A 23,295-nucleotide genomic window follows, 5' to 3' on the forward strand; every position below is an offset into this window, starting at 1 on the left:
CTCCCTCAATCTTTCCCAGCATCAGGATCTTTTCAAATGAGTCAGTTCTTCACATCAGGTGGCCAAAGTATTGGAGTTTCAGCTTCAACATCAGTCCCTCCAATGAACACTCAGGACTTATCTCCTTTAGGATGGACTGGTTGGATCTCCTTGCAGTCCAAGGGACTCTCAAGAGTCTTCTCCAATACCACAGTTCAAAATTATCAATTATTTGGTGCTCAGGTTTTTTTATAGTCCAACTCTCTCAACCATACATGACCACTGGTAAAACCATAGCCTTGACTAGATAGACCTTTGTTGGCAAAGTAATGTCTCTGCTTTTTAATATGCTGTTTAGGTTGGTCATAACTTTCCTTCCAAGGAGTAACTGTCATTTAATTTCATGGCTACAGTCATCATTTTCAGTGATTTTGGAATCTTCAAAAATGAAGACAGACACTGTTTCCACTGTTTGCCCATCTCTTTGCATGAAGTGATGGGACCAGATGCCATGATCTCTGTTTTCACAATGTTGACCTTTAAGCCAAATTTTTCACTCTCCTCTTTCACTTTCATCAAGAGACTTTTTAGTTCTTATTCATTTTCTGCCATAAGGATGGTGTCATCTGCATATCTGAGGTTACTGATGTTTCTCCCAGCAATCTTGTTTCCAGCTTGTGCTTCATTCAGCCCAGCGTTTTTCATGATGTACACTGCATAGAAAATAAATAAGCAGGGTGACAATATTCAGCTTTGACGTACTCCTTTTCCTATTTCGAACCAGTCTGTTGTTCCATGACCAGTTCTAACTGTTGCTTCCTGACCTGCTTATAGGTTTCTCAAGAGGCAGGTCAGGTGGTCTGGTATTCCCATCTCTTTCAGAATTTTCCACAGTTTCTTGTGTTCCACACAGTCAAAGGCTTTGGCATAGTCAATAAAGCAGAAATATATATATTTTTTGGAACTCTCTTGCTTTTTTGATGGCCCAGCAGATGTTGGCAATTTGATCTCTGGTTCCTCTGTCTTTTCTAAAACCAGCTTGAACATCTGGAATTTCACAGTTCATGTATTGCTGAAGCCTGGCTTGCGGAATTTTGAGCATTCCTTTACTAGTGTGTGAGATGAGTGCAACTGTGTGGTATTTTGAGCATTCTTTGGCATTGCCTTTCTTTGGGATTGGAATGTAAACTGACCTTTTCCAGTCCTGTGGCCACTGCTGACTTTTCCAAAGTTGCTGGCATATTGAGTGCAGCACTTTCACAGCGTCTTCTTTCAGGATTTGGAATAGCTCCACTGGAATTCCATCACCTCCACTAGCTTTGTTCATAGTGATGCTTTCTAAGGCCCACTTGACTTCACATTCCCGGATGTCTGGCTCGAGGTGCGTAATCACATCATCGTGATTATCGGAGTTGTGAAGCTCTTTTTTCTACAGTTCTTCTGTGTATTCTTGCCACCTCTTCTTAATATCTTGTGTTTCTGTTAGGTCCATACCATTTCTGTCCTTTATTCAGCTCATCTTTACATGAAATTTTCCCTTGGTATCTCTAATTATGTGGAGGACATCTCGAGTCTTTCCCATTCTATTGTTTTCCTCTATTTCTTTGCAATGATCACTGAGGAAGGCTTTCTTATCTCTCCTTGCTATACTTTGGAACTCTGAATTCAAATGGGCATTTTCTTCCTTCTCTCCTTTGCTTTTTGCTTCTCTTCTTTTCACAGCTATTTGTAAGGCCTCTTCAGACAGCCATTTTCCTTTTTTGCATTTCTTTTTCTTGGGGATGATCTTGATCCCTGTCTCCTGTACAATGACACAAACCTCCATCCATAGTTCATCAGGCACTCTATCAGATCTAGTCCCTTAAATCTATTTGTCACTTCCACTGTATTATCATAAGGGATTTGATTTATATCATACCTGTAAGGTTTAGTGGTTTCCCCCACTTTCTTTAATTTCAGTCTCAATTTGGCAATAAGGAGTTCATGATCTGAGTCACAGTGAGCTCCCGGTTTTGTTTTTGCTGACTCTATAGAGCTTCTCCATCTTTGTCTGCAAAGAATACAATCAATCTGATTTCGATGTTTGTGATCTGGTGATGTCCATGTGTAGAGTCTTCTCTTGTGTTGTTGGAATAGGGTGTTTGCTATGACCAGTGCATTCTCTTGGCAAAACATTATTAGCCTTTGCCCTGCTTCATTCTGTACTCCAAGGCCAAATTTGCCTGTTACTCCATGTGTCTCTTGACTTCCCACTTTTGCATTCCAGTCTCCTATAATGAAAAACACATTGTTGTTGTTGTTGTTGTTAGTTCTAAAAGGTCTTTAGGTCTTCATAGAACCATTCAATTTCAGCTTCTTCAGCGTTACTGGACAGGGCATAGACTTGGATTACAATGATAATGAGTGTTTTGCCTTGGAAACAAACAGAGATCATTCTGCCGTTTTTGAGATTGTATCCAAATACTGCATTTTGGACTCTTTTGTTGACTATAATGGCTACTCCATTTCTTCTAAGGGATTCCTGCTCACAGTAGTAGATACAATGGTCATCTGAGTTAAATTTACCCATTTCAGTCCATTTTAGTTTGCTGATTCCTAGAATGTTGACGTTCACTCTTGCCATCTCCTGTTTGACCACTTCCAATTTGCCTTGATTCATGGACCTAACATTCCAGGTTCCTATACAATATTGACCTTTACAGCACCAAGCCTTGTTTCTATCACCAGTCACATCCACAACTGGCTGTTGTTTTTGCTTTGGCTCTGTGCCTTCATTCTTTCTGAAGTTATTTCTCCACTGATTTCCAGTAGCATATTTGGCACTTACTGACCTGGGGAGTTCATCTTTCAGTGTCTTATCTTTTTGCCTTTTCATACTGTTCATGGGGTTCTCAAGGCAAGGATACTGAAGTGGTTTGCCATTCCCTTCTCCAGTGGACCACTGGAGAATATTAATTTAATAGTCATTAAATATTTAACGGAGAATAATAACTAGGTTTATGTATTCTGGCCATAAACCTGAACAGAGCAGCCACACTTTTCTCCTTGTAATACATAAACAGAAATTTTAAGCATCTAATCAAACTCCTCCCAGAAAGAACAGCCATGAGAATAAATAGGAACTAATATAGCACACTCATTCTTCACACCCTATATCTGGAATTAAAAGTAAAAGTGAGTTCTGGTTTTATAAAATGTTGAAATTAACTCTGCCATTAATTTGAAAAATATGAGTGAATTCATAAAAGTTCTGAAAATCTGCCAAAATTTTCTTTATTATCTTTACTATTCAATTAATACATTCAGATTAAAACAGAGATATCTTGTTAGGAGTAGGAACTAATTACCTATCTATTATTAGTTCTGTTCTCATTTATTTTCTATCCTGTTTTCCCAAGAAAATGCCAATTATATTCTATAGTTAATTATTATAGCCCACTGCTTTCACTGAAGCTCATGTTAGCAGAATATATTCATCAAAAATAATAGACTTGAAAAGATAGATGTAGATTTTTACAGGGAATAATTTATCATGGCCCACCAACTGGACTCTTTGAGTTGGAGAATGAAAATGTAATGTTGGAGTACTCTGTGTTAGGAATGATTAGAAAATGGAGAAAAATAAAGTTAAAATACACAGATTTCCCAAAATTGACTTTGATTACGTTTTAAGTTTCCCCTCCTGGCTACTATGAGGCAACAATGATCAATAAGGTCATTTAATTACTTTTGCATACAGTGAAGAATCACAGGTTTTTTGTTTTTGTTTTGTTTTGTTTTGTTTTTAATGGCACATCTAAGGAGGACCTTGATTTACAGGGAGCAATATAGCTTTTCAGAAATACCATTGATTCACAGGCAATTACAAGTTATTAATAAATAGACTGACAAAGACATATGTTTTGCATTAGACAATACACATTTTTCTCTCTTGGTATGCTTTTTACAATTGTATTTCATAAAATATAAATTAATATATTTCTAAGATATGACAATGATAACTTTTTTCTAGTAAGCTATGTACATATGAATGTACATATGTCAATGATGAAATATTTTCATTGCTTAAGGTAAAATCTAAACTGCATAAATTAAAAACAACAGAGTGTGCATGTGTCCCACATCCCAAACCCCCATCCCACCTCCCCCCCCATCCCATCCCTCAGGGTTGTCCCAGTGCACCAGCTTTGATTGCCCTCTTACATGCATAAAACTTGGATTGGTGATCTATCTCACATATAGTAATATACATATTTCAATGCTATTCTCTCAAATCATCCCACCCTTGACTTCTCCCACAGAGTCCAAAAGTGTGTTCTTTATATCTGTGTCTCTTTTGCTATCTCATATATAGGGTCATGATTATCATCTTTCTAAATTCCATATGCATGTGTTAATATACTGTATTGGTCTTTTTCTTTCTGTCTTACTTAACTCTGTATGATGGGCTCCAGTTTCATCCACCACATTAGAACTGATTCAAATGTGTTCTTTTTAATAACTGAGTAACATTCCATTATGTATATGTTCCACAGCTTTCTTATCCATTCATTTGCCGATGGATATCTAGGTTGCTTCCATGTCCTAGCTATTGTAAACAGTGATGCAATGAACATTGGGGTACACATGTCTCTTTCAATTCTGGTTTCCTTGGTGTGTATACCCATCAGTGGGATTGCTGGGTCATATGGCAGTTCTATTTCCAGTTTTGTAAGGAATCTCCACACTGTGCTCCGTAGTGGCTGTGCTCCTTTGCATTCCCAACAACAGTGTAAAAGTGTTCCCTTTGCTCCACACCCTTTCCAGCATTTCTTGTTTGTAGAATTTTGAGATCATACCACATTGATTTTTAAAGTTTTAATGTGTTTTCTATATGTTTAGCATTTTCTACACATTTATAAGCATTTGTGATACAAGACAAAATAAACACAACTTAAATGCACACACACCTGTGTGTTTTTTTTTTCTTTTTGCAAAAGTAGTACTCTACTTATAGTTGGATTTTCAGTAAAAGATTAATCAGTTCAGTTCAGTCACTCAGTCGTGTCTGACTCTTTGTGACCCCAGGGCTCTCTGTCCATCACCAACTCCCAGAGTTCACTTAAACTCATGTGCATCGAGTCGGTGATGCCATCTAGCCATCTCATCCTCTGTTGTCCCTTTTTCCAAGTGCCTCCAATCCCTCTCAGCATCAGAGTCTTTTCCAATGAGTCAACTCTTCGCATGAAGTGGCCACAGTACTGGAGTTTCAGCTTTAGCATCATTACTTCCAAAGAATACCCAGGGCTGATCTCTTTAAAATGCAAGGATCTCCTTGCACTCCAACAGACTCTCAAGAGTCTTCTCCAACACCACAACTCAAAGCATCAATTCTTCAGCACTTAGCTTTCTTCACAGTCCAACACTCACATCCATACAAGACCACTGGAAAAACCATAGCCTTGACTAGACGGACCTTTGTTGGCAAAGTAATGTCTCTGCTTTTCAATATGCTATCTAGGTTGGTCGTAACTTTCCTTCCAAGGAGTAAGCGTCTTTTAATTTCATGGCTGCAATCACCATCGGCAGTAGTTTTGGAGCCCCCCAAAATAAAGTCTGACACTGTTTCCACTGTTTCCCCATCTATTTCCCATGAAGTGATGGGACCAGATGCCATGATCTTTGTTTTCTGAATGTTGAGCTTTAAGCCAACTTCTTCACTCTCCTCTTTCACTTTCATCAAGAGGCTTTTTAGTTCCTCTTCACTTTCTGCCATAAGGGTGGTGTCATCTGCATATCTGAGGCTACTGATATTTCTTCAGGCCATCTTAATTCCAGCTTGTGCTTCTTCTAGCCCAGCGTTTCTCATGATGTACTCTGCATATAAGTTAAATAAGCAGGGTGACAGTATACAGCCTTGAGGTACTCCTTTTCCTATTTGGAACCAGTCTGTTGTTCCATGACCAGTTCTAACTGTTGCTTCCTGACCTGCATACAGATATCTCAAGAGGCAGGTCAGGTGGTCTGTTATTCCCATCTCTTTCAGAATTTTCCACAGAATTTTTATTGTGATCCACACAATAAAGGCTTTGGCATAGGCAATAAAGCAGAAATAGATGTTTTTCTGGAACTCTCTTGCTTTTTCCATGATCCAGCGGATGTTGGCAATTTGATCTCTGGTTCCTCTGCTTTTTCTAAAACCAGCTTGAGCATCTGAAGTTCACAGTTCATGTATTGCTGAAGCCTGGCTTGCAGAATTTTCAGCATTACTTTACTAGCCTGTGAGATGAGTGCAATTGTGTGGTAGTTTGAGCATTCTTTGGCATTGCCTTTCTTTGGGATTGGAATGAAAACTGACCTTTTCCAGTCCTGTGGCCACTGCTGAGTTTTCCAAAGTTGATGGCATATTGAGTGCAGCACTTTCACAGCATCATCTTTCAGGATTTGAAATAGCTCCACTGGAATTCCATCACCTACACTATCTTTGTTCGTAGTGATGCTTTCTAAGGCCCACTTGACTTCACATTCCAGGATGTCTGGGTCTAGGTGAGTGATCACACCATTGTGATTATCTGTCATGAAACTCTTTTTTGTACAGTTCTTCTGTGTATTCTTGCCACTTCTTCTTAATATCTTCTGCTTCTGTTAGGTCCATACCATTTCTGTCCTTTATCAAGCCCATCTTTGCATGAAATGTTCCCTTTGTATCTCTAATTTTTTTGAAGAGATCGCTAGTCTTTCCCATTCTGTTATTTTCCTTTATTTCTTTGCATTGATCGCTGAAGAAGGCTTTCTTATCTCCCCTTGCTATTCTTTGGAACTCTGAATTCAGATTCTTATATCTTCCCTTTTTTCCTTTGCTTTTCGCTTCTCTTCTTTTCACAGCTATTTGTAAGGCCTCCTCAGGCAGCCATTTTGGGTTTTTTTGCATTTCTTTCCCATTGGGATGGTCTTGATCCCTGTCTCCTGTACAATGTCACGAACCTCAGTCCATAGTTCATCAGGCACTCTATCTATTAGATCTAGTCCCTTAAATCTATTTGTCATTTCCACTGTATAATCATAAGGGATTTGATTTAGGTCATACCTGAATGGTCTAGTGGTTTTCCCTACTTTCTTTAATTTCAGTGTGAATTTGGAAATAAGGGGTTCATGATCTGAGCCACAGTCAGCTCTTGGTCTTATTTTTGTTGACTGTATAGAGTTTCTCCATCTTTGGCTGCAAAGAATATAATCAGTCTGATTTCATTATTGACCATCTAGTGATGTCCCTGTGTAGAGTCTTCTCTTGTGTTGTTGGAAGAGGGTGTTTGCTATGACCAGTGTGTTCTCTTGGCCAAACTCTATTAGCCTTTTCCCTGCTTCATTCTGTATTCCAAGGTCAAATTTCCCTTTTACTCCAGGTTTTTCTTGACTTCCTACTTTTGCATTCCAGTCCTCTATAATGAAAAGGACATCTTTTTTGAGTGTTAGTTCTAAAAGGTCTTGTAGGTCTTCATAGAACTTCAACTTCTTCAGTGTTACTGGCCAGGGCATAGACTTGGATTACTGTGATATTGAATGGTTTGCCTTGGAAATGGACAAAGATCATTCTGTCGTTTTTTAGATTGCATCCAAGTACTATATTTCGGACTCTTTTGTTTACCATGAAGGCTACTCCATTTCTTATAAGGTATTCCTGCCCCCAGTAGTAGATATAATGGTCATCTGATTTAAATTCACCTATTCCAGTCCATTTTATTTCGCTGATTCCTAGAACGTCAATATTCACTCTTGCCATCTCTTGTTTGACCACTTCCAATTTGCCTTGATTCATGGACCTAACATTCCAGGTTCCTATGCAATATTGCTCTTTACAGCATCAGACGTTGCTTCTATCACCAGTCACATCCACAACTGGGTATTCTTTTTGCTTTGGCTCTGTGCCTGCCTTCATTCTTTCTGGAGTTATTTTTCCACTGATCTCCAGTAGCATATTGGGCACCTATTGACCTGGAGAGTTCCTCTTTCAGTATCCTATCATTTTGTCTTTTCATACTGTTCATGGGGTTTTCAAGGCAAGAATACTGGAGTGGTTTGCCATTCCCTTCTCCAGTGGACCACATTCTGTCATTACCCTCCCATCTTGGGTGGCCCCACAGGGCATGGCTTAGTTTCATTGAGTTAGACAAGGCTGTGGTCCTAGTGTGATTAGATTGACTAGTTTTCTGTGATTATGGTTTTAGTGTATCTGCCCTTTGATGCTCTCTTGCAACACCTACTGTCGTACTTGGGTTTCTCTTACCTTGGACATGGGGTATGTCTTCACAGCTGCTCCAGCAAAGTGCAGCCACTGCTCCTTACCTTGGACGAGGGGTATCTCCTCACTACCACCCCTCCTGACCTTGAACATGGAGTAGCTCCTCTAGGCCCTCCTGCTCCCGCGCAGCCACCACTCCTTGGACATGGGGTTGTTCCCCTCGGCTGCTGCCCCTGGCCTCAGGCAGGGGGTAGCTCCACTTGGCTACCGCCCCTGACCTCAGATGTGGGGTAGCTCCTCCTGGCCGACACCCCTGTCGGGCTGGGGTCCTCCTGGCTTCTGCCCTTGACCTAGGACGTGGGATACCTCCTATTGGCCTCGCTTGTGCACCGTTGCAGCCACCTGTGCTTGTGCACCGTTGCAGATCAACTACATGCCAATGCATTGTCTGGTATGTTTTATTTAATTATTATTGTAACCTTATAGAGTAGGTAATGTTTTTATTGTAACAGATGAGGAAACTGAAAATGAGAATGTTAAATACATGTATAAGGCCAGACAACTAATTAAGTGACTGAAGTAGAATTTAAAATACATTGCTTAAGACTCATAACCCTGTACTTTTTCCATTTTAGCACAATGCCTCTCCAATGATTACTGAGTAAATGTGTTGGGACTATGTAACATTTCATCACTTATTTTCTTTTAAACTGTGGATCAATAATGAACAGAAGTGATTTTTATTAGTACAATGATTCTTTCAGCATGAGGGGAAGGTTAAAATATTCCATTTTCATTATTTTCTAAACATGAGAGGAAGAATAAACAAATCACCAAAAAATAAATGCAATTCTAAGAGTTATTCAATGATCTTATTATATTGTCATATAAAATGATCAATATGTTATAAATTGTGCTTTATTTCACATCAAGAATTTAGATACTGATGACGTATCACTCATGGAACAAGCCAGCTATTTAAAATCCTAAAAGTTGATGTTGTTAAAATGCTACACTAAATATGTCAGCAAATTTGGAAAACTCAGCAGTGGTCACAGCACTGGAAAAGATCAGTTTTCATTCTAATCCCAAAGAAGAGCAATTTCAAAGTATGTTCTCACTACAAACAATTGCACTTGTTTCATACGCTAGCAAAGTTATGCTCAAAATCCTTTAAGCTAGGCTTCAGCAGTATGTGAACCAAGAACTTCCAGATGTTACAAGCTGGGTATTAAGAGGCAGAAGAAGCAGACAGGAAATGACCAACATTTGTTGAATAATGGAGAAAACAAGGGAGTTCCAGAAAAACATTTACTTCCACTTCATTGACTATGCTAAAGGCTTTGACTATATGCAGAATTCTTCAAGATATGGGAGTACCAAAACACCTTACCTATCTCCTGAAAAATCTTTATGCAGGTGTAGAAGGAACAGTAAGAACTGGACATGGAACAATGGACTGGTTCAGAGTTGGTAAAGGAGTATATTGTCACCTCGTTTATTTAAGTTCAAAGCAACATCATGCTGGGTGGTATGAATCACAAGCTGGAATTAAGATTGCTAGGAGAAATATCAACAACCTCAAATATGCAGATGATACCATTCTAATGGCTGAAAGTAAAGAGGATGCTGAAGCTGAAATTCCAATATTTTGGCCACCTGGTGCCAAGAAATGACTCATTTGAAAAGAACCTGATGCTGGGAAAGATTGAAGGTGGGAGGAGAAGGGGACAACAGAGGATGATATGGCTGGATGTATCACTGATTCAATGGACATGAGTTTGAGTAAACTCTGGGAGTTGGTGATAAACAGGGTGGCTTGACGTGCTGCAGTCCATGGGGTCACAGAATCGGATATGACTGAGCAACTGAAAGAGGAGCTAAAGAGCCTCTTGATAAGGGTGATAGAGAAAAGGCAAAAAGCTGGCTTCAAACTCAGCATTCATAAAACTAAGATCATGGCATCTGTTCCTATTACTTCATGTCAAACAGAAGGGTAGAAAGTGGAAGCAGTGACAGATTTTATATTCTTGTGCTCCAAAATCACTGTGGACGGTGACTGCAGCCATGAAATTAAAAGACGCTTGCTCCTTGAAAGGAAAGCTATGACAAACCTAGACAGCATATTAAAAAGCAGAAACATTATTTTGCCAACAAAGGTCCATAAAGTTAAAGCTATTGTTTTGCCAGTAGTCATGTACAGATGTTAGAGTTTGATCAGAAAGAAGGCTGAGCACCAAAGAACTGATGCTTTCAAATTGAGGTGCTGGAGATCACTCTTGAGAGTCCCTTGGACTTCAAGGAGATCAATCAAGTTAATCCTAAAAGAAATCAGTCCTGAATATTCATTGGACGGTCTGCTGTTGAAGCTGAAGGTCCAATAGCTTGGCCACCTGATGCAAAGACCCAAGTAATTGGAAAAGACCCTGATGCTGGGGAAGATTGAAGGCAGGGGCAGAAGGGGACAACAAAGGACAAGATGATTGGATGGAATCACTGACTCAATGCACATGAGTTTGAGCAAGCTCCTGGAGATGGTGAAGGACAGGGATGTCTGGCGTGCTGCAGTTCATGGTGTTGCAAAGAGTTGGACACAAATGAGCAACTGAACAACAAGAAGACAGATTGAGCAATATCAGTAATGATCACAATATTAAATCCCACGGGGACATTACAAGAAAGACACTGTAGTCTTATTGTAGTTAATACAAATATAATAGTTAACAGAGAATATTCCAATACCATATTTTTGTTTTGAATCCAAGTATTTTAAGAGTGCTTCTTGACTAGTGTTGCCAAATTTGACAAATAAAAGTACTAATTGCCCAGTAAATTTGAATGTCATATAAACTATAGGTAATTTGTTAATATAAGTATGCCACATGAAATATTTAGACCTACTTTTACTAAAAAAAATTGCTTATCTGAAATTCAAATTTATCAGTATATCTTGTATTTTATGTGGAAGTCTTATTCTTGATATGATGCTTTAATATATTCATGAGTTTCACATAAATGCACAGTAACCACAAAAAACATCAATTATAATTTATTTGGTTTCAATCACATGTTAAAAAAATAACCTAAATAATCTTTGTATACGGATAGTACATGGGGCTTCCCTCGTGGCTCAGTTGGCAAAAAATCTGCCTGCAATGTGGGAGACACAGGTTCAATCCCTCGGCCAGGGAAGATTCCCTGGAGAAGGAAATGACAACACACTCCAGTATTCTTGCCAGGAGAATTCCACTGATGGAAGACCCTGGTGAGTTACAGTCCATGGGGCTCTCAAAAGTGTTGGACACGTCTGAGCAACTAACACAAATGCACACATGCATAGAAGGTAAATATTTTACAGAGTAAACATATGACATATTTCTTATACATGTTCTAATATTATGAACTATATACTTTATGGGGCAAGAGAAGAACTACCTTCTTAATATTAAATTTAAATCCCAGGTCTTTAAATTTCTTTAGTTTTAACTTGTTGAATTGGACCAGTTCCTCTCCCTAGTCTCAGAAAAATTCATTTCATTAAAAAATAATAATAATAATAATTTATTTATTTTTTAATTGAAGGATAATTGCTTTACAGAATTTTGTTGTTTTCTGTCAAACCTCAACATGAATCAGCCATAGGTATACATATATCCCCTCCCTTTTGAACCTCCCTCCCATCTCCCTTCCCATCCCACCCCTCTAGGTTGATACAGAGCCCCTGTTTGAGTTTCCTGAGCTATACAGCAAATTCCTGTTGCTATGTATTTTACATATGGTAATGCATAATTCCATGTTACTCTTTCCATATATCTCACCCTCTCCTCTCTTCTCCCCATGTCCATAATTCTATTCTCTATGTCTGTTTCTCCATTGCCACCCTGTAAATAAAATATTCAGTACCTTTTTTCTATATTCCATATATATGCATTAGAATAAGATATTTATCTTTATCTTTCTGAGTTACTTCACTATGTATAATAAGTTCTAGGTTCATCCACCTCATTAGAACTGACTCCAATGTGTACCTTTTTGTGGCTGAATAATATTCCATTGTGTATATGTACCACCACTTCTTTATCCATTCTTCTGTTGATGGCCATTTGGTTGCTTCCTTGTTATAGCTATTATAAATAGTGCTGCAATGAGCAATGGGATACATGTATGTTTTTCAATTTTGGTTTCCTCAGAGTATATGCCTAGGAGTAGGATTGCTGCATCATATGATGGTTTTATTCTTAGTTTTTTAAAGGAATCTCCATACTGTCTTCCATAGTGGCTATATTAATTTACATTCCCACCAATGATGCAAGAACATTCCTTTTTGTCTACACCCTCTCCAGCATTTATTGTTTGCATTTGATGATGTCCATTTTGATTGGACTGAGGTGATATCTCATAGCTTTGATTTGCATTTCTCTAATAATGAATGATGTTGAGCATCTTTTCATGTGTTTGTTAGCCATCTGTATGCCTTCTTTGGAGAAATGTCTGTTTAGATCTTTTCCCCACTTTCTGATTGGGTTGTTTGTTTTTCTGGTATTGAGTTGTATGAGCTGCTTATATATTTTGGAAATTAATACTTTGTCAGTTGTTTCATTTGCTATTATACAGAAATTCCTTTCTTTTTTAAGGAATATATTCTATTATCTTAGCAAATATATATAGGCAATTAATATTTATTTGTTACTAATTTTTTTGCCATTGATGGAGGCTAGACAGTACAGAAAAAAACCTGGTAAACCTGTTGTTTTTCATTTTCTGGTGCAACAAAGTACATTCAGTTGTTCTGGTCATCTAATATTAACTAATAAATTAGTATTAATTTATGAGTCTTCAGCAGTGCTTGAACTGAGAACTTCCAGATGTACAAGCTGGATTTAGAAAGACAGAGTAAACAGAGAGCAAACGACCAACATTCATTGGATCATAGAGATAGCAAGAGAATTCCAGAAAAACATCTCTTTCTGCTTCATTGACTATGCATTTTTGACTGTGTGGATCACAACAAACTGTGGAAAACTCTTAGAGAGATGGAAATACCAGACTATCTTACCTGTCTCCTGAGAAACCTGTATGCAGGTAAAGAAGCAACAGTTGAAGCAGACATGGAACAATGGACTGGTTCAAAATTGGGAAAGGAGTATAGGAAGGCTGTATACCTCCACCCTGTTTATTGTGTTCAGACTACCTCATGTGAAATAACAGGCTGGATGAATTGCAAGATGAAATAAAGATTACCAGGAGGAATATCAACAACCTCAGATATGCTGATGATATACTTCAATGCAGAAGTAATAGTAGTATTAGTTGCTCAGTCATGTCCAACTCTTTGCAAACCCATAGACTCTAGTGCACCAGGCTCTTCTGTCCATGGGATTCTCCAGGCAAGAATACTGGAGTAGGTTGCTATGCACTTATCCAAGGTAGCTTCCCAACTCAGGGAGTGAACCCGAGTCTCCTGCACTGAAGGCAGATTCTTTACCCTTTGAGCAAGCAAGAAAGACCTTAATGGCAGAAGGTGAAGAAGAACTAAAAAGCCTGTTGATGAAGATGAAAGTGAAGAGTGAAAAATTTGGCTTAAAACTCAACATTCCAAAAACTAGGATCATGGTATCTGATCCCATCACTTCATAGAAAATAGAAGGGGAAAAAGTGGAAGCAGTGATAGATTTTATTTTCTTGGGCTCCAAAGTTACTGTGGACAGTGACTGCAGCCTTGAAATTAAAAGACTCTTGCTCCTTGGAAGAAAAGCTATGACAAACCTAGGTATCATATTAAAACGCAGAGAAATCAGTTTGTGAACAAAGTTCTGTGTAGCCAAAGCTACGATTTTTCCAGTGGTCATGTATGGATGTGAGATTTGTACTCTAAAGACGGCTGTAAAAGTGAAAAGTGAGAGTGAAGTCGCTCAGTCGTGTCTGAGTCTCTGAGACCCCATGGACTGTAGCCTGCCAGGCTCCTCCATTAATGGGGTTTTCCAGGCAAGGATACTGGAGTGGGTTGCCATTTCCTTCTCCAGGGGATCTTCCTGACTCAGGGATTTAACCCTGGTCTCCTGCACTGCATGCAGACTCTCTACCATCTGAGTCAATGGCTGAGCACCAAAGAATAGATGCTTTCAAACTGTGGTGCTGTAGAACACTCTTGAAAATTCCCTGGACTGCAAGGAGATCAAACCTGTTCATCCTAAAGGAAATAAACCCTCATTAGAGAACTGATTAATAAACCTTCATTAGAAGAACTGATGCTGAATCTGAAGCTACAATACTTTGGTCACCTGATGCAAAGAGCATTGGAAATGACCTTGATACTGGGAAAGATTCAGAGCAGGAAGAGACGAGGGCTACAGAGGATGAAATAGTCTCCAGGAGATAGTGAAGGGCGGGGAAGCCTGGAATACTGCAGTCCATGGGTTTGCAAAGAGTTGGACAGGACATAGTGACTAAACAACAACAACAAATGAGTATTACTGTACTAAATCAAAGTTAGCAGGGGAGAAGACTTGAGAGTCTTGCTGAAGACAATCATGGATTTATACTGAGATAGCCACACTTACTTGCTTGGCCTTGCTGATGACCAAAGATCCATATTTGTAAGAAAGACAAACCACATGTTAAATTTTTATCATATGAAGTGCAGGAAGATTTTTGATGTACTGTGCCATGTGTTTAAACACAAGTTTAAATATAGGATATACCTATATCTATTTTTATCAAAACTATTTAAAGTACATTTGCATCTAAACAAGTCAGTAAGTATGAACTATGTTGATATTTTGTATTTTTCCTGAAGTGCTGCAATTTCAGCTCAAAAATATATTTTCCCAAAGCTTTAATCATCTGTTGATTTCACAAAGCAATCATTATATAATTGAAATATTGATATTTTTAAGTTAGACATTTCATGATATTGTGTGACTTCATAAGTTGTAGAATGAAACAGTATGAAAACTAGAATGTTTTATCATATCAATTTGACATAGTCAATATAATACTGTAGTACTCTTTTTTGAAAATATGCCTTTTACCTTAATGATTACATATTATAAACTATTATAGCTCTGTGGTGATTGTTATTTACTTAGGCAAAAAATATATATATTTTCAAAATCTAAATTGCTCTGACAATAATATTACACCTCTAGTAACAGTATAATGCGTGCAGTTTTCATTACTCAACTACTGTGTTTATTTCCAGCAGTCTTGCCAACTATTTATAATATCATAGAGTTAGTAAAATATAATTGAAATCTATTTTATGTCCCTTAACTGAGTACATTTTGTATATCATATAATTTAGAAAATTTTATTAGACTCCATTAGTCATGTTCCAAATGCTACAAACACAACTGATAAGTGAAAGTGAAGCTGCTCAGTCATGTCCAACTCTTTGAGACCCCATGGACTGTAGCCCACCACACTCCTCTATGAGATCATCCCAGCAAGAATACTGGAGTGGGTTGTCATTTCCTTCTCCAGGGGATCTTCCCGACCCAGGGATGGAACCCAGGTCTCTTGCACTGCAAATGAATTCTATACCATCAGATGTGTTTGTTAGCCTTTGGAATAAACACAACTAATATCAAACAAACATATTAGCATTTAAAACACCAGTGCCTAACATTCATACCATTCAAAATAATGATGGAAAAGATGTCATATGTGTACATTTGCATACATGCACATATGTGCCTACAATTAATTTATATTTTGTAGTTAATATCTTAGTGTCATGGGCTTTTAAAAGTTTGTCTTATATACATTTTAGATGGTAGCTTCATGTTTTATCAAATATAATAATTGCTTCCTTTCATTTAAAGACAAGTGCACTTTGTTTCTCACAGAAAATTTAGATTATTCTCATATAAATTAAATGAAAATCATTAAAGTGATAGAAGATTGCATATATTTACACAAGAATGTAGGTATAAATAGGTGTAATTCAGTTCAGTTAAGATCAGTCACTCAGTAGTGTCCGACTCTTTGCGACCCCATGAATTGCAGCATGCCAGGCCTCCCTGTCCATCACCAACTCCCAGAGTTCACACAAATTCATGTGCATCGAGTCGTTGATGCCATCCATCCATCTCATCCTCTGTTGTCCTCTTCTCCTCCTGCCCCCAATCCCTCCCAGCGTGAAGGTCTTTTCCAATGAGTCAACTCTTCACATGAGGTGCCCAAAGTGTAGGTAGGTACAAATGTTTTAAAATATATGGTAATAACATACAATAAAAAGGGTAAAAAGCAATGACATATTTTGATTATTAGATAGTTGTACCAAAAAGTATAAACATAAAATGAAACATCCTTTGAAGTAACAATTTAGTGTTTTAAACACAGGGAAGTGCCTAGTCAAACACGAATAGAAATAATATGAGCAGTACAATTTTCATGTCAATTTGAGGAAAAAGTGTTTTGAATTAATCATTTTAACCCTGTGTGATAAAGATAATTCTTTCAAATGTAAAATAAATAGTATAATCCAGATTTCACTCTACCCCTATCAAATCTAATAGTGTAAGGGTGTGTTTCTGAGGGGTAGATATCATCTAGCATTTCTGAAAAATAGCTGAAATGCTTTGCATTAGAAAAGTAGATTGGAGGTATTTTTAGTTGGTTGCATCCTTATGTTCAGACTTTGAAGAATAAAAATAACTTTTCATAAGGTAGTCACCACATAACACTCAAATAATTTGCCAGTTATAAAGGGTATAAAAACTTCAGTTCTATGAGTATAAAATACTACATGCACTTGTGAATAATATACATTGAAATATAACAAAATATACAGTAATAATAAACTCATAAGATGAAAATGTTTTAGACATTCTGCAATACATAAAAAGAGATTTTACTTATATATGTAATGGCTGAAGTTTGCCAAAATTTACTGTATGACACCCCAGGCAGTCTACAAAATTTTTATCCAGGATAATTAGTTTATGTCATTGCATACATGCATGCTTAGCCACACAGTCATGTCTGACTCTACGTGACCCCATGGAATATAGTCTTCCAGGTTCCTCAGTCCATGGGATTCTTCCGGCAAGAATACTGGAGTATGTCAGTGCATGATACTTAATAGTCACAGAGATACAGTATGTTAAAATGATGAGTCAAGATTTAAAACTGGGGGCTATTTGATTCTTTATCAGAGATATATTAATCACCCAGAGGATGCTTATTTCTTAATCCTGTACTGAAAATATATTTATAGGAATTTGTTGAGGGGGTTGGGTTATTGAGTGAATATGGTAAAAATTTAAACTATATTTAAGCTCGAAGTACAATATTATTATTAATTTCATTCAACTCTACATAAACATAATAATAGACATCATTTTTGTGAATAGTAATACATCCTTTAGTAATGAACTTATGATAGTATACTCTTCTGTAGTCAATAGTAACCTAAAGTAAAAGAAGAAAATGAAGACTGCAAATGATGTCCACTATTGCACACCACCTTATTCTCAATAAATCATATTTCTTTTATTTTAAAAATAGTTATCAATGAAAAGAAAACCCTGAAGACTGTTACAATATTGTGGTGGTGGCAAGGGTGGAAGTATAAGTTTTGAAAGATAACAAATAGAAGTTCCAACTAGGTCAGAATTGGAATAATTACAGTCAAAATACTCCCAGATGCTCTTACACACCCAGGACCCATGGTTTTTCCAATGAATATTCAGGATTGATTTCCTTAGGATTGACTGTCTAGAAAAGTGATAAAGAGAAAACACAGCCATTTTAAATAATTGATCTAAAGTAAAATAGAATTAATATCTTTTAGAGTTTCCTTATCCGTTTTTACCAGAACAGTTTTATCAAATACTTTTCTTCTTCCCCAATATTAACTTTAATTATTGTAATAAAGAAATAATATGCTTTAAGTGTCTTTAAGAAATCTGTAGAAGATTGACCAAGTGGGTAGGTGAAAAACACCATTGTGTGAAAAAGTTCTTGCTTAATACTCTTTATCTTGGTATTTATTCTCCGAATAATATGTCATAGTAAACACAGTAAATTATTACATTTTATGTGCAGTAGTACAGACAAAGACTTTTTCCTTCACCAAATTTTAGATAGGCTTCTCTGAGCCCTCTTTTTGACTATATCTTATTCTTCAACACTGTCTCTGGCCTGTCAAATCCTACAAATTAGTTTAGAAAGAATCCCATATCTTCGATATTTGATTACTTTGGCCTGCCTTCAGCAAGAGTTCTGTTGAGTTCATTTATCAACAATCCCCTTACGCTTGATGTCTCCTTAGTAATTTTCCATCTGCCTAACCATCTTCCCTTCACTGTGCTCCTCAAGATCTCCTGGAGAAGAGAAAGGCCACCCACTCCAGTATTCCAGCCTGCAAAATTCCATGAAATATATAGTCCATAAGGTTGCAAAAAGTCAGACACAGCTGAGTGACTTTCATTTCATTTCACTTCTCTCCTCTATTGAAATCGTCTTCACACCCGTCAGGAGTATTGAATAAAATCTTCCTTGGAGTTTTAACAAGTGTCAGAATATTTTTTTAACAATACAACATTAATTTTAAGTAGATTATAAAATTTAAGAAAATATATTCTAATTCCTAGAGAAATCACTAAAATGCAAAGAAATATAGCTAGAAATCCAATAAATAAATTAAAAGAGAAATCTAAAAAATTCAGATAATACAAAAAAGAGGCGGATAAAGAAGAACATGTTTAAAAAAGAAGTAGAGGACAAACAGAAAACTAACAATAAAATGGGAAACCAAATTAAACTAATCAATAGCTACATTCAATATTAACAATAAAACACTCTAAATAAAAGTAGAAAGAAAAATCAAACTTTATGCTGTCTAGAAGTGATGCATTTTAAATTAAAAAAATATAGATAGTTTGAGTATAAATGGATGGGGAAAGATATATCAATTGACCAGTAAACATAAGGAGCCCAAGTGACTATGTTAATGTCAGAAAAACAGATTTCAAGGCAAAAAGTGTTAGCAAAAATAAAGACTATTCCACAATTATAAATGTGCTCCTTCATTAGGAAGATATATTAATTTTAAGTGTCTATGCATTTAGTCTCTTCAAAATATGAGAAGCAAAAATGATGGCATTAAAATGACAAATAAGCAATCCCAAAATAGTAGGGTATTTTTTTTTCTTTGTTTTTTTTTTTTTTTCTAATTTTATTTTATTTTTAAACTTTACATAATTGTATTAGTTTTGCCAAATATCAAAATGAATCTGCCACAGGTATACATGTGTTCCCCATCCTGAACCCTCCTCCCTCCTCCCTCCCCATACCATCCCTCTGGGTCGTCCCAGTGCACTAGCCCCAAGCATCCAGTATCGTGCATCAAACCTGGACTGGCAACTTGTTTCTTACATGATATTTTACATGTTTCAATGCCATTCTCCCAAATCTTCGCACCCTCTCCCTCTCCCACAGAGTCCATAAGACTGTTCTATACATCAGTGTCTCTTTTGCTGTTTCGTACACCGGGTTATTGTTACCATCTTTCTAAATTCCATATATATGCGTTAGTATACTGTATTTATGTTTTTCCTTCTGGCTTACTTCACTCTGTATAATAGGCTCCAGTTTCATCCACCTCATTAGAACTGATTCAAATGTATTCTTAGGGTATTTTTAATATCATCTTCTTTGCAACTACAGAATAAGTGTGTTAGTCACTCAGCCATGTCTGACTCATTGCGACCCCATGGACTGTAGACTGTCAGGCTCCTCTATTCATGAAATTCTCTGGCAAGAATACTGGAGTGGGAAGCCATTCTCTTCTCCAAGGGATTTTCACAATCAAGGGATCATATTGGGGCTTCCTGCATTGAAGATAGATTCTTACTGTAAATATAAGTAAGAAATAGAGGATCCAAACAACACAGTCAACCACATTGATACTTACATACAGACCACTACATTCTAAAACTGCAGGAAATTAATTATTTTCCAAGTAAATTCACCAAGGTAGATCATTTGCTGTACTATAAAACAAACAAATCTTATTAAATTTAAAAGGACTGAAAGTACACAGGATTTATTATACATAACAATGAGATACTTAAGAAAAATCACAGTATTTAGAATATAAACAATATACTTCTATGATAAAAAAAAGAATAAATAAAAAATCTGAATAAACTATTCCAAACTGAATTGCAATGAAAATATGGTATATCACAATTAATGAGATTCAAATAACTAAAGGTGTTCTTAGAGAAAAACTTATAGGTTTAAATGCTTATATTAGAAAAGAAGGAAAGTCTAAAATTAATGTCCCAAGATAACAACTTACGAAGTTAGAAAATCAATACAAAATAAGCCTGATAAAATAGAAAAAAAAAAAAACACATTAAGAAAATGAACAAGTAAAAACTTGTCCTTTGAAAACTTAAAAAAATAAAAAAAAACTGATATATCTCTTTTCTAGACAAATGAAAGAACAACAACAACAAAAAGCGAGGAAGAGGGGAAATCAGTCAATATCAGGAACAAAGAGGAGCCATCACCAAAGATCCTAGAGACATTATACAATAAGAGAATAATTAAATACAATTTTTTCCCAACAAACTGGACAACTTAGAAGACATATACAAATTCCTTGAAAGACACAGATTATCAAAACTCTCTCAAGAAGAAAATACATAATCTGAACAGTTCTCTAACTATTAAAGAAATTTACTTTTATTGGTTGCTGTTGAAATTTTTCCCACGAAGAAAACATCATACCCAGGGGGAATCAAAGGCAAATTTTTTAAAAAGGTTAAGGAAGAATTAAAAACAATTCTATATAAACCTATTAAAAAATATAAGAAGAAGGAATATGTTACAACTCATACAGGGACCACCATTATTCTCATGCCTAAAACAAAACAACAACAACAAAAAGATATTGCGAAAGAAAAAAGAAAAGAATACAAGAGCTACAGACAATATTCTCATAAATATAAGCACAAAAGTCCTCTTTTAAAAATTAATTTATTTTAATTAGAGGCTAATTACTTTACAATATTGTGGTGGTTTTTGCCATATATTGACGTGAATGAGCCACAGGTGTACATGTGTTCCCCTCACCCTGAAAACCCCTCCCACCTCCCTCCCAACCACATCCTTCTGGGTTGTCCCAGAGCAGCGACTTTGAGTCCCCTGCTTCATGCATCAAACTTTTACTGGTCATTTATTTTACATATGGTAATATAGATGTTTTAATGCTAGTCTCTCAAATCATTGCACTTTCACCTTTGCCCACTGAGTTAAAAAGTCTGTTCTTTACATCTGTGTCTCTTCTGCTCTCTTGAATAGAGGGTCAGATCATAGGAAATCAAATAATTATGCAAATCAAAACTACAATGGGATATTACCTCACACCAGTCAGAATGGCCATCATCAAAAATTCTACAAACAATAAATGCTGGAGAAGGTGTGGACAAAGGGAATGCTCTTGCACTGTTGATGGGAATGCAAATTGATATAGCCACCATGGAAGATGGTATGGAGATTCCTTAAAAAAACTAGGAATAAAACCATTATACGATGCAGCAATCCCACTCCTAGGCATATACCCTGAGGAAACTAAAATTGAAAAAGACACATGTATCCCATTGCTCACTACAGCACTATTTACAATAACTAGAACATGGAAACAACCTAGATGTCCATTGACAGATGAATGGATAAAGACATTGTGGTGGTACACAGTGAAATATTACTCAGCCATAAAAAAGAAACATATTTTAGTCAGTTCTTGAGTCAGTCACAATAGAGTCAGTCACCTCTAATGAGTTGGATGAACCTAGAACCTATTATACAGAGTGAAGTAAGTCAGAAAGAGAAAGATAAATATCAGATTCTAACACATATATATGGAATCTAGAAAAATGGTACTGAAGAATTTATTTACAGGGCAACAATGGAGAAACAGACATAGAGAATAGACTTATGACATGGGGAGAAGAGAGGAGAGGGTGAGATATATGGAAAGAATAACATGAAAACTTACACTTGGCATTTAAATGTAACTATAAAACTCCTAGAGGAGAACATAGGCAAAACACTCTGTGACATACATCACAGCAGGATCCTCTATGACCCACCTCCCAGAATATTGGAAATAAAAGCAAAAATAAACAAATGGGACCTAATTAAACTTAAAAGCTTCTGCACAACAAAGGAAACTATTAGCAAGGTGAAAAGACAGCCTTCAGAATGGGAGAAAATATGAATGAAGCAACGGACAAACAACTAATCTCAAAAATATACAAGCAACTCCTACAGCTCAACTCCAGAAAAATAAATGACCCAATCAAAAAATGGGCCAAAGAACTAAATAGACATTTCTCCAAAGAAGACATACAGATGGCTAACAAACACATGAAAAGATGCTAAACATCACTCATTATCAGAGAAAAGCAAATCAAAACCACTAGCAACTCCTACAGCTCAACTCCAGAAAAATAAATGACCCAATCAAAAAATGGGCCAAAGAACTAAATAGACATTTCTCCAAAGAAGACATACAGATGGCTAACAAACACATGAAAAGATGCTAAACATCACTCATTATCAGAGAAAAGCAAATCAAAACCACTATGAGGTACCATTTCACGCCAGTCAGAATGGCTGTGATCCAAAAGTCTACAAGCAATAAATGCTGGAGAGGGTGTGGAGAAAAGGGAACTCTCTTACACTGTTGGTAGGAATGCAAACTAGTACAGCCACTATGGAGAACAGTGTGGAGATTCCTTAACAAACTGGAAATAGAACTGCCTTATGATCCAGCAATCCCACTGCTGGGCATATACCCTGAGGAAAACAGAAGGGAAAGAGACACGTGTACCCCAATGTTCATCGCAGCACTGTTTATAATAGCCAGGACATGGAAGCAACCTAGATGCCCATCAGCAGATGAATGGATAAGAAAGCTGTGGTACATATACACAATGGAGTATTACTCAGCCATTAAAAAGGATACATTTGAATCAGTTCTAATGAGATGGATAAAACTGGAACCTATTATACAGAGTGAAGTAAGCCAGAAAGAAGAACACCAATACAGTATACTATCGCATATATATGGAATTTAG

Source organism: Bos javanicus, chromosome X, assembly GCF_032452875.1.
Source record: "Bos javanicus breed banteng chromosome X, ARS-OSU_banteng_1.0, whole genome shotgun sequence".
NCBI classification, from domain to species: domain Eukaryota; kingdom Metazoa; phylum Chordata; class Mammalia; order Artiodactyla; family Bovidae; genus Bos; species Bos javanicus.